Source organism: Salmo trutta, chromosome 29 (assembly GCF_901001165.1).
Source record: "Salmo trutta chromosome 29, fSalTru1.1, whole genome shotgun sequence".
In the NCBI taxonomy this organism is placed as follows: Eukaryota; Metazoa; Chordata; class Actinopteri; order Salmoniformes; family Salmonidae; genus Salmo; species Salmo trutta.
In genome coordinates, this window is record NC_042985.1 from 9,606,005 (window position 1) to 9,619,706 (window position 13,702).

Sequence of the window (13,702 nt, forward strand, 5' to 3'; positions counted from 1 at the left end):
AAGAGAAGTGGCGGGGACAAGGCCGGTGAAAAAAGCTACACATCAGTAAAGAGCGCTGTCTGCTGATAGAATGCCCCGTTTTTGAATTCTCATCTGAGTGGAGAAGTGCAACTGATGCACAAAAATAGTCTGATGCCGAGCAGAAAATATTTTTTGGGATCTGCGTTTACAAAATGCAGCAAGAGATTTCTTACGTGTTTTATATATTTGTTCCTTCGTGAAAAATTGAAGAATTCTGTGTTAACGCAACCCTTGAGTTTAACTTGCTAGTTAAGTAAGTTACTGAATTAATAAGATAACGGCCCATCATGTTGTGTAAGCTTTCTGTTTGAGAAGTCAAAGCCCTTTGGATTAATTAGCAGTGGCAGCTGTACAGATATCTTTTGATTTCCTTGCTTTTGTCTCCTCTCCGTTCTCGTCCCGAGCAACTCCAGACAGACACAGCGTGTACACATGCTGCTTCAGAGCAGACAAAACTTTGTTAATTTGTACATTGTCTCTCGTTCACATTTGTTTGTAAATGTCCAAACTCACAAAACATTACATTCGGTAGCTCCTACCTATATATATATAGGTAGGAGGGGGGTGGCAGGCAGGTAGCCTAGTAGTTAGAGCGTTAGGCCAGTAACTGAAAGGTTGCTGGATCGAATCCCCGAGCTGACAAGGTAAAAATCTGTCGTTGTGCCCTTGAACAAGGCAGTTAACCCACTGTTCCCCGGTAGGCCGTCATTGTAAATAAGAATTTAGTTAAATCCACTCGGGGCTCCCGAGTGGCGCAGCGGTCCCTGGATCCAGGCTGCATCACATGCGGCTGTGATTGGGAGTCCCATAGGGCGGTGCACAATTGGCCCAGCATCGTCTGGGTTTTGCCGGGGTAGGCCGTCATTGTAAATAAGAATTTGTTCTTAACTGATGTGCCTGGTTAAATAAATTAACTTTATGAGCTGGATTGTCTGTCTTTGCAAGTTAGTTTATTTTCGCACTTTTGCGCTTGTTAGCATATTTAGCTAACAGCTTCCAGGGAAATTAACTTTTACTTGTGCTAATTTTGTTAGCATTCAGGTAACAGATGCCCAATGGTCTTTTTTTTGCGCCCCCTTATGCACTAAGCCGGTAATACCGTAAACCCCGGAATGAGAGAAGGACGGTATGAAATGATAATCTAGAAACCGCTGAACCGTACTACACACACAGCACGGCCCCTGCTAGAGTGTCACCTCTCTCTACCTCCGCTCCCTTACGCTTTATCTGCTTGAGTTAATAAAGTAGCTTAAAAATGTACTTTTCTGCTGCTTCCCTCACTCGGTTGGACCGGGTCTGGAGCCTACCAGGTCTATACGGGACGGGTGTAGTTGTCCTCGGGTCCGTTCGGAACGGGTCTCCTATTTAAAAATGTGCATATATGCATATCTGTTCCGGAAGGGAAAGCCCCAGGTCCATTTCGGAACGGGTTCAACTTTTTTAACCTGTGAAGGCCTTTACGCCACACTTCTGGTGGACACTAAAATACAGGATCAGTTGCGAGGACAGTTACACCAACAACAGCGTCCTGGAGGAGGCCAACATAAACAGCATCACCACTACTACACGGAGTGTACAAAACATTAGGAACACCTTCCTAATATTGAATTGCACCCCTTTTTGCCCTCCGAATAGCCTCTATTTGTCGGTGCATGGACTCTACAAGGTGTCGAAAGCGTTCCACAGGGAAGCTGGCCTATGTTGAATGCTTCCCGCAGTTGTGTCAAGTTGGCTCGATGTCCTTAGCGTGGATCATTTTTGATACACTGGAAACTGTTGAACATGAAAAACCCATCAGGATTGCAGTTCTTAAGACAAAACATTTGCTTTTGAATGGGGTATGGTAGTAGGTGCCAGGCACACTGCTTTGAGTGTGTTAACCTCTCTAGGGTAGGGGGCACTATTTTGACGTCCGGATGAAAGGCGTGCCCAAATTAAACTGCCTGCTACTCAGACTCAGAAGGTAGGATATGCATATTATTAGTAGATTTGGATAGAAAACACTCTGAAGTTTCTAAAACTGTTTGAATGATGTCTGTAAACTGCCTGTTACTCATGCCCAGAAGCTAGGATATGCATGTAATTGGTAGATTTGGATAAAAAACACTCTAAAGTTTCAGGCAAAACCCAGAGGACAAACCATCCCCCCCAAAACAATTCATCCTACCACTGTTTTCAATAGCTGTCACTTTTATTATAAGGCGAAATCCTCCCCAATTGCAGTTCCTAGGGCTTCCACTAGATGTCAACAGTCTTTAGAAAGAGTTTCAGGCTGGTTTTTGCAAAAATGAGGTAGAAGTTGTAGTTTTTCTAAGTGGCTCCCATTTTAGCTGTAGTGTTTCCATGCGCATGGACGAGAGTGCGTTCTTTTTGTTTATCTCCGGTAAAGACAATAGCGATTCTCCGTCTTAAATTGTATCACTTATTTACGTATTAGGGTACGTAAGGTTTGATTATAAACGTTGTTTGACTTGTTTGGATAAGTCTATTAGTAACGTTTGGGATTCATTTTGTATGCATTTTGATGGAGGGAAACGGTGGATTAGTGACTGAAGCGCGCCAGCTAAACTGAGTTTTTATGGATATAAAGAAGAACTTTATCGAACAAAAGGACCATTTGTAATGTAACTGGGACCTTTTGGAGTGCCAACAGAAGATCTTCAAAGGTAAGGCATGTATTATATCGCTATTTCTGACTTTCGTGTCGCAACTGCCTGGTTGAAAAATGATTTGCGGGGCACTGTCCTAAGATAATCGCATGGTGAGCTTTCGCCGTAAAGCCTTTTTGAAATTTGACACCGCAGCTGGATTAACAAGAAGTTAAGCTTTATTATGATGTATTACATGTATATTTTCATGAAAGTTAATTATTTATAATACTTTAGTTTGAATTTGGTGCTCTGCAATTTCACCGGATGTTGTCGAGGTGTGCCACTAGCTGTAACAGGTTAAATGTTTTGTCTTGCCCATTCACCCTCTGAATGGTACACATACACAATCCATCTCAATTGTCTAAAGGCTTAAAAATCCTTCTTTAAACTGTCTCCTCCCCTCCATCTACACTGATTTGAAGTGGATATAACAAGTGGGATCATAGTTTTCACCTGGATTCGCCTAGTCAGTGTATGTCATGGAAAGAGCAGGTGTTCCTAATGTTTTGTACACTCAGTGCATAATACAGCACCAACTCTGATGGAATTCCATGTCATCCGGATGCCCAACTCACGCCTCCCGAAGTAGCTGATGCACTCCCAGTTGAAGGAAGGTTAGTGAGCCCTTGGCGGGCAAAATAAATGCTACAAATACAACATAAAAACGAACATTAAGAAATTCCACATCACCTTCAACAACTGGGAGGAAACCATGCTAAACAGACACAACTGGGAGGAAACCGCACTGAACAGACACAACTGGGAGGAAACCGCGCTGAACAGACACAACTGGGAGGAAACCGCGCTGAACAGACACAACTGGGAGGAAACCGCGCTGAACAGACACAACTGGGAGGAAACCGCGCTGAACAGACACAACTGGGAGGAAACCGCGCTAAACAGACACAACTGGGAGGAAACCGCGCTAAACAGACACAACTGGGAGGAATCCGCGCTAAACAGACACAACTGGGAGGAATCCGCGCTAAACAGACACAACTGGGAGGAATCCGCGCTAAACAGACACAACTGGGAGGAATCCGCGCTAAACAGACACAACTGGAAGGAAACCGCGCTATACAGACACAACCGGGAGGAAACCACGCTAAACAGACACAACCGGGAGAAACCCGTGCTAAACAGACACAACCGGGAGGAAACCGCACTAAACAGACACAACCGGGAGGAAACCGCACTACCCGGACACAACTGGGAAGAAACCACGCTAAACAGACACAACCGGGAAGAAACCGCGCTAAACAGACACAAATGGGATTAAACCGCGCTACACAGACACAACCGGGAGGAAACTGCGCTAAACAGACACAAATGGGAGAAATCTGCGCTAAACAGACACAACTAGGAGAAAACCGCTCTAAACAGGCACAACTGGGAGGAAACCGCGTTAATCAGACACAACTGGGAGGAAACCGTGATAAACAGACACAACTGGGAGTAGAGGTCGACCGATTATGATTATTGGAGGACCAAAAAAAGCCGATACCGATTAATTGGACGATTTTTTTCTATTTATTTATTTGTAATAATGACAATTACAACAATACTGAATGAACACTTATTTTAACTTAATACATCAATAAAATCAATTTAGCATCAAATAAATAATGAAACGTGTTCAATTTGGTTTAAATAATGCAAAAACAAAGTGTTGGAGAAGAAAGTAAAAGTGCATTATGTGCCATGTAAAAAAGCTAATGTTTAAGTTCCTTGCTCAGAACATGAGAACATATGAAAGCTGGTGGTTCCTTTTAACATGAGTCTTCAATATTCCCAGGTAAGAAGTTTTAGGTTGTAGTTATTATAGGAATTATAGGACTATTTCTCTCTATACGATTTGTATTTCATATACCTTTGACTATTGGATGTTCTTATAGGCACTTTAGTATTGCCAGTGTAACAGTATAGCTTCCGTCCCTCTCCTCGCCCCTACCTGGGCTCAAACCAGGAACACATCGACAACAGCCACCCTCGAAGCAGCGTTACCCATGCAGAGCAAGGGGAACAACCACTCCCAAGTCTCAGAGCGAGTGACGTTTGAAACGCTATTAGTACGCACCTGGCTAACTAGCTAGCCATTTCATATCGGTTACACCAGCCTAATCTTGGGAGTTGATATGCTTGAAGTCATAAACAGTGCAATGCATTGCGAAGAGCTGCTGGCTAAAAGCACGAAAGTGCTGTTTGAATGAATGCTTACGAGCCTGCTGGTGCCTACCATCGCTCAGTCAGACTGATCTATCAAATCATAAATTAATTATAACATAATAACACACAGAAACACGAGCCTTAGGTCATTAATATGGTCAAATCTGGAAACTATCACGTTTATTCTTTCAGTGAAATACGGAACCGTTCCGTATTTTATCTAACAGGTGGCATCCATAAGTCTAAATATTCCTGTTACATTGCACAACCTTCAATGTTATGTCATAATTACGAAAAATTCTTGCAAATTAGTTCGCAACGAGCCAGGCGGCCCAAACTGTTGCATATACCCTGACTCTGTGTGCAGTGAACGGAAGAGAAGTGACACAATTTCACCTGGTTAATATTGCCTGCTAACCTGGATTTCTTTAAGCTAAATATGCAGGTTTAAAAATATATACTTCTGTGTATTGATTTTAAGAAAGGCATTGATGTACAGTCGTGCAACGATTGCAAATGCGCTTTTGTTAAATCATCCCCCGTTTGGCAAAGTTGGCTGCCTTTGTTAGGAAGAAATAGTATTCACACAGTTCGCAACGAGCCAGGCGGCCCAAACTGCTGCATATACCCTGACTCTGTTGCAGAGGTGACACATGTTCCCTAGTTAAAAGAAATTCACGTCAGCAGGCAATATTAACTAATATGCAGGTTTAAAAATATATACTTGTGTATTGATTTTAAGAAAGACATTGATGTTTATGGTTAGGTACAAGTTGGAGCAACGACAGTCCTTTTTCACAAATGCGCACCGCATCGATTATATGCAACGCAGGACAGGCTAGATAAACTAGTAATATCATCAACCATGTGTAGTTAACTAGTGATTATGATTGATTGATTGTTTTTTATAAGATAAGTTTAATGCTAGCTAGCAACTTACCTTGGCTACTTACTGCATTCGCATAAGAGGCAGGCTCCTCATGGAGTGCAATGTAAAGGAGGTGGTTAGAGCATTGGACTAGTTAACCGTAAGGTTGCAAGATTGAATCTCCAAGCTGACAAGGTAAAAATCTGTCGTTCTGCCCCTGAACAAGGCAGTTAACCCACCGTTCCTAGGCCGTCATTGAAAATAAGAATGTGTTCTTAACTGACTTGCCTAGTTAAAAAATATTTATTAAAAATAAATAAATAAAAAATATCGGCAAATCGGTGGCCAAAAATACCGATTGTTATGAAAACTTGAAATCGGCCCTAATTAATCGGCCATTCTGATTAATCGGTCGACCTCTAACTGGGAGGAAACCGCGCTAAACAGACACAACTGGGAGGAAACTGCGCTAAACAGGCACAACTGGGAGGAAACCACGCTAAACAGACACAACTGGGGTAAACCGCGCTAAACAGACACATCTGATAGGAAACTGTGCTAAACAGGCACAACTGGGAGTAAACCACGCTAAACAGACACAACTGGGGGGAAACCGCGCTAAACAGACACAACTGGGGTAAACCGCACTAAACAGACACATCTGGTAGGAAACTGCGCTAAACAGACACAACTGGGAGGAAACCGCACTAAACAGACACATCTGGTAGGAAACTGCGCTAAACAGACACAACTGGGAGGAAACCGCACTAAACAGACACAACTGGGAGGAAACCGCGCTAAACAGACACAACTGGAGAGAAAAACATTTAGATTGTGACGGTCCCATCCTGGTCTATACCCAACTCCCTGACAGATAGTGATAGTCCCATCCTGTTCTATACCCAACTCTGACAGATAGTGATGGTCCCAACCTGTTCTATACCCAACTCTCTGACAGATAGTGATGGTCCCATCCTGTTCTATACCCATCTCTCTGAGAGATAGTGACGGTCCCATCCTGTTCTATACCCAACTCTCTGAAAGATAGTGATGGTCCCATCCTGTTCTATACCCATCTCTCTGACAGATAGTGATGGTTCCATCCTGTTCTATACCCAACTCTCTGACAGATAGTGATGGTCCCATCCTGTTCTATACCCAACTCTCTGACAGATAGTGATGGTCCCATCCTGTTCTATACCCAACTCTCTGACAGATAGTGATGGTCCCATCCTGTTCAATACCCAGCTCTCTGACAGATAGTGACAGTCCCATCCTGTTCTATACCCATCTCTCTGACAGATAGTGATGGTGGTCTTCACTCTTATTCTCATTCCCAGAAGTCCATGACAGATTCTATTGCATCCTATAAAGGGAAAGGGGGATACCTAGTCAGTTCCACAACTGAGTGCATTCAACTGAAATATATCTTCCGCATAAACCCAACCCCTCTGAATATAGCTCAGTAAGCCATACTTTAGCTATGGAATTCTACTCCAAACTGTTTAATCAATAGTTAAGATAGTTAAGACCGCTCTGGTTAGGATGACTAACAAGAATGACTGTTTCCCTGCCTGGAAGAAAGGTGTGCATCCATAGGACACTGCATTGCATCTGACTAGGAGGGATATACAATAACTGTTCACTAGAGGGCACTGTAGCCATGTGAATACCACCATCAATCTGTCCTCACATAGACTCTACAGCCCCTCTTCTGAATCTAACGGTCCACAACACACAATCATCACACACTCTTCTCTCCCTCTGGAGAGTATCGAGGACGCACACGCACACGCATAGAGACTCACACTTTGATACACACACACTTACACATACGTGCCCTTTCAAGTCAGTCAGAGCATTAGAGCCTTGGCCCATTGTGAAACCTAGTGTAACTAAACTAACTATGTTTTGTTCTGTCTGGCCTTCTTTCTCCCCCCGTTTTGTAGTTGATGCAAGTGTGTGTGTGTGTGTGTGTGTGTGTGTGTGTGTGTGTGTGTTAGCGTTAGCCTGCCTGCCTGCCTGTATGTGCATGATTAGAATCAAGTGTGTTTGCCAGCTCGCTGACAGAGAGAGACCAGACAGATCAGTTCAGGCTACTGTTGTTTTGTTTGGAGCAGTTGTTGCTGTCTGCAGCTTAGTGATGGAGCAGTTGTTGCTGTCGGCAGCTTAGTGTTGGAGCAGTTGTTGCTGTCTGCAGCTTAGTGATGGAGCAGTTGTTGCTGTCTGCAGCTTAGTGATGGACAGTTGTTGCTGTCGGCAGCTTAGTGATGGAGCAGTTGTTGCTGTCGGCAGCTTAGTGATGGAGCAGTTGTTGCTGTCGGCAGCTTAGTGATGGAGCAGTTGTTGCTGTCTGCAGCTTAGTGATGGAGCAGTTGTTGCTGTCTGCAGCTTAGTGATGGAGCAGTTGTTGCTGTCTGCAGCTTAGTGATGGAGCAGTTGTTGCTGTTGGCAGCTTAGTGATGGAGCAGTTGTTGCTGTCTGCAGCTTAGTGATGGAGCAGTTGTTGCTGTCTGCAGCTTAGTGATGGAGCAGTTGTTGCTGTCTGCAGCTTAGTGATGGAGCAGTTGTTTCTGTCTGCAGCTTAGTGATGGAGCAGTTGTTGCTGTCTGCAGCTTAGTGATGGGAGTCATAGTGATGGAGCAGTTGTTGCTGTCTGCAGCTTAGTGATGGGAGTCATAGTGATGGAGCAGTTGTTGCTGTCTCCAGCTTAGTGATGGGAGTCATAGTGATGGGAAGAGAAGGTTGTTGAGGAGGTCAATTCAGGTCAATAACTCCTTATTTCTCCCATAAGGACCAATGGTACATTGTGCCCACCCCAAAAAATGTACAACAAAAAAAACAAATATATCTATCATTGTGTACAATGTGATGTGTTAGCATATATAATACATGTCAGTACATGGTTATGGTCGTTGATAGGAGTGTTAGGGGTTATCCAGGGTTATCAGAGGTTTTCAGACCTCAAGTCGTCATTTTTGCAACAGAAGGCGTGGGACATGTACTCTAATAATGTTCAGTAAACTTTGGTTTTGGAGTGGGAGTGAGACAGTGAGTCTTCTACAGTAATCCTACAGAGTGCTAACAACATGCTCCCAGTGTGAAATTCAATTGAACATGATTTCCCAAATGGTACTCGTTTCACTATGAAGTGCACTACTTTTGACACAAGTCCTATGGGCCCTGGTCAAAGGTAGTACACTATATAGGGAATAGGATGCCATTTGGGATGCATCCTCTCTCCGAGTTCCCCCTCATCTGTTCTGAGCCGCCCCATGTAAAACTCTGCTGACATTTCTCCTCCGCTCTGACACACACGGATGTTCCCGTCGCCTCCCAAACCACACGTCTCAGATTAACACCGATTGCTGCACGGGGGTGGAATATACTCCCCTGAAACTGGAACATTTAACTGATTTCATCTCCAAGCTGGTGTCTTCTCAGTGTAGCCTGATCATTTGTCCTGGAGTGGAAAACAGCTCCAGATAAAATATTTAGCCTGCATCAGCCCCTGATCAGCCTGTGATATGTTTCTCACTGATTGAGTGTGTGTGTGTGATTATGTGTGTGATTAACCTCATGTTTCACAGTGATTGAGTGAGCCCGGTTACTCCTCCCACGCCCTCGCATGGCTAATGAGCTGTTTGCATGCCGAGGTTACTGATTGGATGAGCATGCATATTATATGAATAGGGATTGGACCAGGCCGAAAGTGAATGAGGACCCGCTGGCAAAGTGAGAGATGAAATGCTTCAACCTCCATTCCGTCTGTGGGTGTGAGGGTGGGGAGGGGGAGGGGGAGGGAAAGGGGGGTGGAGTGGTAGGTATACAGTTGGATTCACTTCACATGGCTTCACTCTGAGTTTAATCTGTCAGAAAGAGATGGGGAGAGATGGATTCTCATCCATCATATAAAGATGAAAGGATGGACAAATATAGAGGGATGGATAGAGGATGAAGGGATGGATAGAGGATGAAGGGATGGATAGAGGATGAAGGGATGGATAGAGGATGAAGGGATGGATAGAGGGAGGATAGCGGATGAAGGGATGGATAGAGGGATGAAGGGATGGATAGAGGATGAAGGGATGGATAGAGGATGAAGGGATGGATAGAGAATGAAGGGATGGATAGAGGATGAAGGGATGGATAGAGGGAGGATAGCGGATGAAGGGATTGATAGAGGATGAAGGGATGGATAGAGGATGAAGGGATGGATAGAGGATGAAGGGATGGATAGAGGATGAAGGGATGGATAGAGGGATGGATAGCGGATGAAGGGATGGATAGAGGGATGAAGGGATGGATAGAGGATGAAGGGATGGATAGAGGATGAAGGGATGGATAGAGAATGAAGGGATGGATAGAGGATGAAGGGATGGATAGAGGATGAAGGGATGGATAGAGGGAGGATAGCGGATGAAGGGATGGATAGAGGATGAAGGGATGGATAGAGGATGAAGGGATGGATAGAGGATGAAGGGATGGATAGAGGGAGGATAGCGGATGAAGGGATGGATAGAGGGATGAAGGGACGGATAGAGGGATGACTCGATGGATACCGGATGAAGGGATAGATAGAGATGGATGAAGGGATAGATTGAGATGGATGAAGGGATGAATAGAGGGATGAAGGGATAGAGGATGAAGGGAGGGATAGAGGAGGGATAGTTGTCTACATCTAGTCTCTGGGTCCTGTCTGGATAATGAAACTACATGTAGCCTCAGCCTCTGTGTCCTGTCTGGATAATGAAACTACATGTAGCCTCAGCCTCTGGGTCCTGTCTGCGTAATGAAACTACATGTATCCACAGCCTCTGGGTCCTGTCTGGATAATGAAACTACATGTAGCCTCAGCCTCTGGGTCCTGTCTGGATAATGAAACTACATGTAGCCTCAGCCTCTGGGTCCTGTCTGCGTAATGAAACTACATGTATCCACAGCCTCTGGGTCCTGTCTGGATAATGAAACTACATGTAGCCTCAGCCTCTGGGTCCTGTCTGGATAATGAAACTACATGTAGCCTCAGCCTCTGGGTCCTGTCTGCGTAATGAAACTACATGTATCCACAGCCTCTGGGTCCTGTCTGCGTAATGAAACTACATGTAGCCTCAGCCTCTGGGTCCTGTCTTGATAATGCACACTGACTCTGAAGTATTTGTTTTCACTCTACTTTCCTGTCTGTGTGTGTGTGTGTGTGTGTGTGTGTGTGTGTGTGTGTGTGTGTGTGTGTGTGTTTGTGTGTTTGTGTGTTTGTGTGTCAGGGTTTATGTTAGAAAAACGTGGCGCGGGACATAGGCAAAGTTCCCCTGTCCAGTGTCTGTGTTCTTTTGGCCATCTTAATCTTGTTGTTTGTTTTATTGGCCAGTCTGAGCTTTTTCTTTGCAACTCTGCCTAGAAGGCCAGCATCCTGTGGAGTCGCCTCTTCACTGTTGACGTTGAGACTTGTGTTTTGTGGTACTATTTAATGAAGCTGGCAGTTGAGAACTTGTGAGGCATCTGTTTCTCAGCTAGACACTAATGTAGTTTTCCTCTTGCTCAGTTGTGCACCGGAGCCTCCCACTCCTCTTTCTATTCTGGTTAGAGCCAGTTTGCGCTGTTCTGTGAAGGGAGTAGTACACAGCGTTGTACGAGATCTTCGGTTTCTTGGCAATTTCTCGCATGGAATAGCCTTAATTTCTCAGAACAAGAATAGACTAACGAGTTTCAGAAGAAAGTTCATTGTTTCTGGCCATTTTGAGCCTGTAATCGAACCCACAAATGCTGACGCTCCAGATACTCAACTAGTCTAAAGAAGGCCAGTTTTATTGCTTCTTTAATCAGCACGACAGTTTTCAGCTGTGCTAACATAATTGCAAAAGGGTTTTCTAATGATCAATTAGCCTTTTAAAATGATAAACTTGGATTAGCTAACACAACGTGCCTTTGGAACACAGGAGTGATGGTTGCTTATAATGGGCCTCTGTACGCTTATGTAGATATTCCATTACAAATCTGCCGTTTCCAGCTACAATAGCCATTTACAACATTAACAATGTCTACAATGTATTTCTGATCAATTTGATGTTATTTTAATGGACAAAAAAAATATATATATTTCAAAAACAAGGAAATTTCTAAGTGACCCCAAACGTTTGAACGGTAGTGTACATATTATATTTGAGATTCTTCAAAGTAGCCACCCTTTGCCTTATTGACAGCTTTGCACACTCTTGGCATTCTCTAAACCAGCTTCATGAGGTACTCACCTGGAATGCATTTCAATTAACAGGTGTGCCTTGTTAAAAGTGAACTTGTTGAATTTCTTTCCTTCTTAATGCGTTTGAGCCAATCAGTTGTGTTGTGACAAGGTGGGGGTGGTATACAGACAGAATATAGCCCTATCTGATAAAAGACCAAGTCCATATTATGGCAAGAACAGCTCAAATAATCAAAGAGAAACGACAGTCCATCATTACTTGAAGACATGAAGGTCAGTCAATCTGTAAAATTTCAAGAACTTTGAAAGTTTCTTCAAGTGCAGTCGCAAACACCATCAAGCACTATGATGAAACTTGTTCTCATGAGGACCGCCACAGGAAAGGAAGACCCAGAGTTACCTCTGTTGCAGAGGATAAGTTCATTAGAGTTAACTGCATCTAGATTGCAGCCCAAATAAATGCTTCACACAGTTCAAGTAACAGAAACATCTCAACATCAACTGTTCAGAGGAGACTGTGTGAATCAGGCCTTCATGGGCGAATTGCTGCAAAGAAACCACTACTAAACAACACCAATAAGAAGAAGAGACTTGCTTGGGCCAAGAAACACGAGCTATGGACATTAGACCGCTGGAAATCTGTCCTTTGGTCTGATGAGTCCAAATGTGCGATTTTTGGTTCCAACCACTGTGTCTTTGTGAGATGCAGAGTAGGTGAACGGATGATCGCCGTATGTGTGGTTCCCACCGTGAAGCATGGAGGAGGAGGTGTGATGGTGTGAGGGTGCTTTGCTGGTGACACTCAGTGATTTATTTGGAATTCAAGGCACACTTAACCTGCATGGCTACCAAAGCATTCTGCAGCGATACTCCATCAGTGGGACTATCATTTTGTTTTTCATCAGGACAATGACCCAAAACTCACCTCCAGGCTGTGTAAGGGCTATTTGACCAAGAAGGAGAGTGCTGCATCAGATGACCTGGCCTCCACAATCACCTGACCTCAACCCATTTGAGATGGTTTGGGATGAGTTGGACTGCAGAGTGAAGGAAAAGCAGCCAAGAAGTGCTCAGCATGTGGGAACTCCTTCAAGACTGTTTGAAAAGCATTCCAGGTGAAGCTGGTTGAGAGAATGCCAAGAGTGTGCAAAGCTGTCATCAAGGCAAAAGGTGGCTACTTTGAAGAATCTCAAATATAAAATATATTTTTGGTTACTGCATAATTCCATATGTGTTATTTCATAGTTTTGATGTCTTTGCTATTATTCTGCAATGTAGAAAATACAAAAAATAAAGAAAAACCCTTGAATGAATAGGTGTGTCCAAACTTTTGACTGGTACTGTGTGTGTGTGGTTATAATAAAAAAATATATATAAAAAAAAATATGAGGGGGATTGGAAATGATGCAGACAATTACATGTATGGAAGCTACATTCTATCTGCAGTTTTAAAGCTGATCTAACCCCCCTCCAAAAAAAATAAACACTTATAGATGAAATGTCGACTGGTATTTCCATCAATGAACAGGCTAACAACCATTATTTTGCTATGTTGTTTTATTCCCGATAATTGGCCGGCGGCAGTTTTATTTATCTGCTTTTCATATTACCAACTAATGGAAACCCTGGTATGTGTGTGTGTGTGTGTGTCTGTGTGTGTCTATGTGTGTCTGTGTCTGCGCGTACGTGCGCGTTTGCGTATTTTGTGAATGTACGTCAAATACATGCATATTTGTGTCTGAAACCAACCAAGTCAAGACAGCTGGCTCTGCTCTTCCAGAACCATGACTAAATATT

The 13,702-nt window shown here is 43.7% G+C and overlaps 1 protein-coding gene across 1 annotated transcript in view; it reads left to right on the forward strand.

The window, feature by feature from the left end:
* arnt2 (aryl-hydrocarbon receptor nuclear translocator 2) overlaps nucleotides 1-13,702 on the forward strand; it is a gene marked incomplete in the record, with an annotated part of 104,368 nt that overhangs the window by 18,216 nt on the left and 72,450 nt on the right.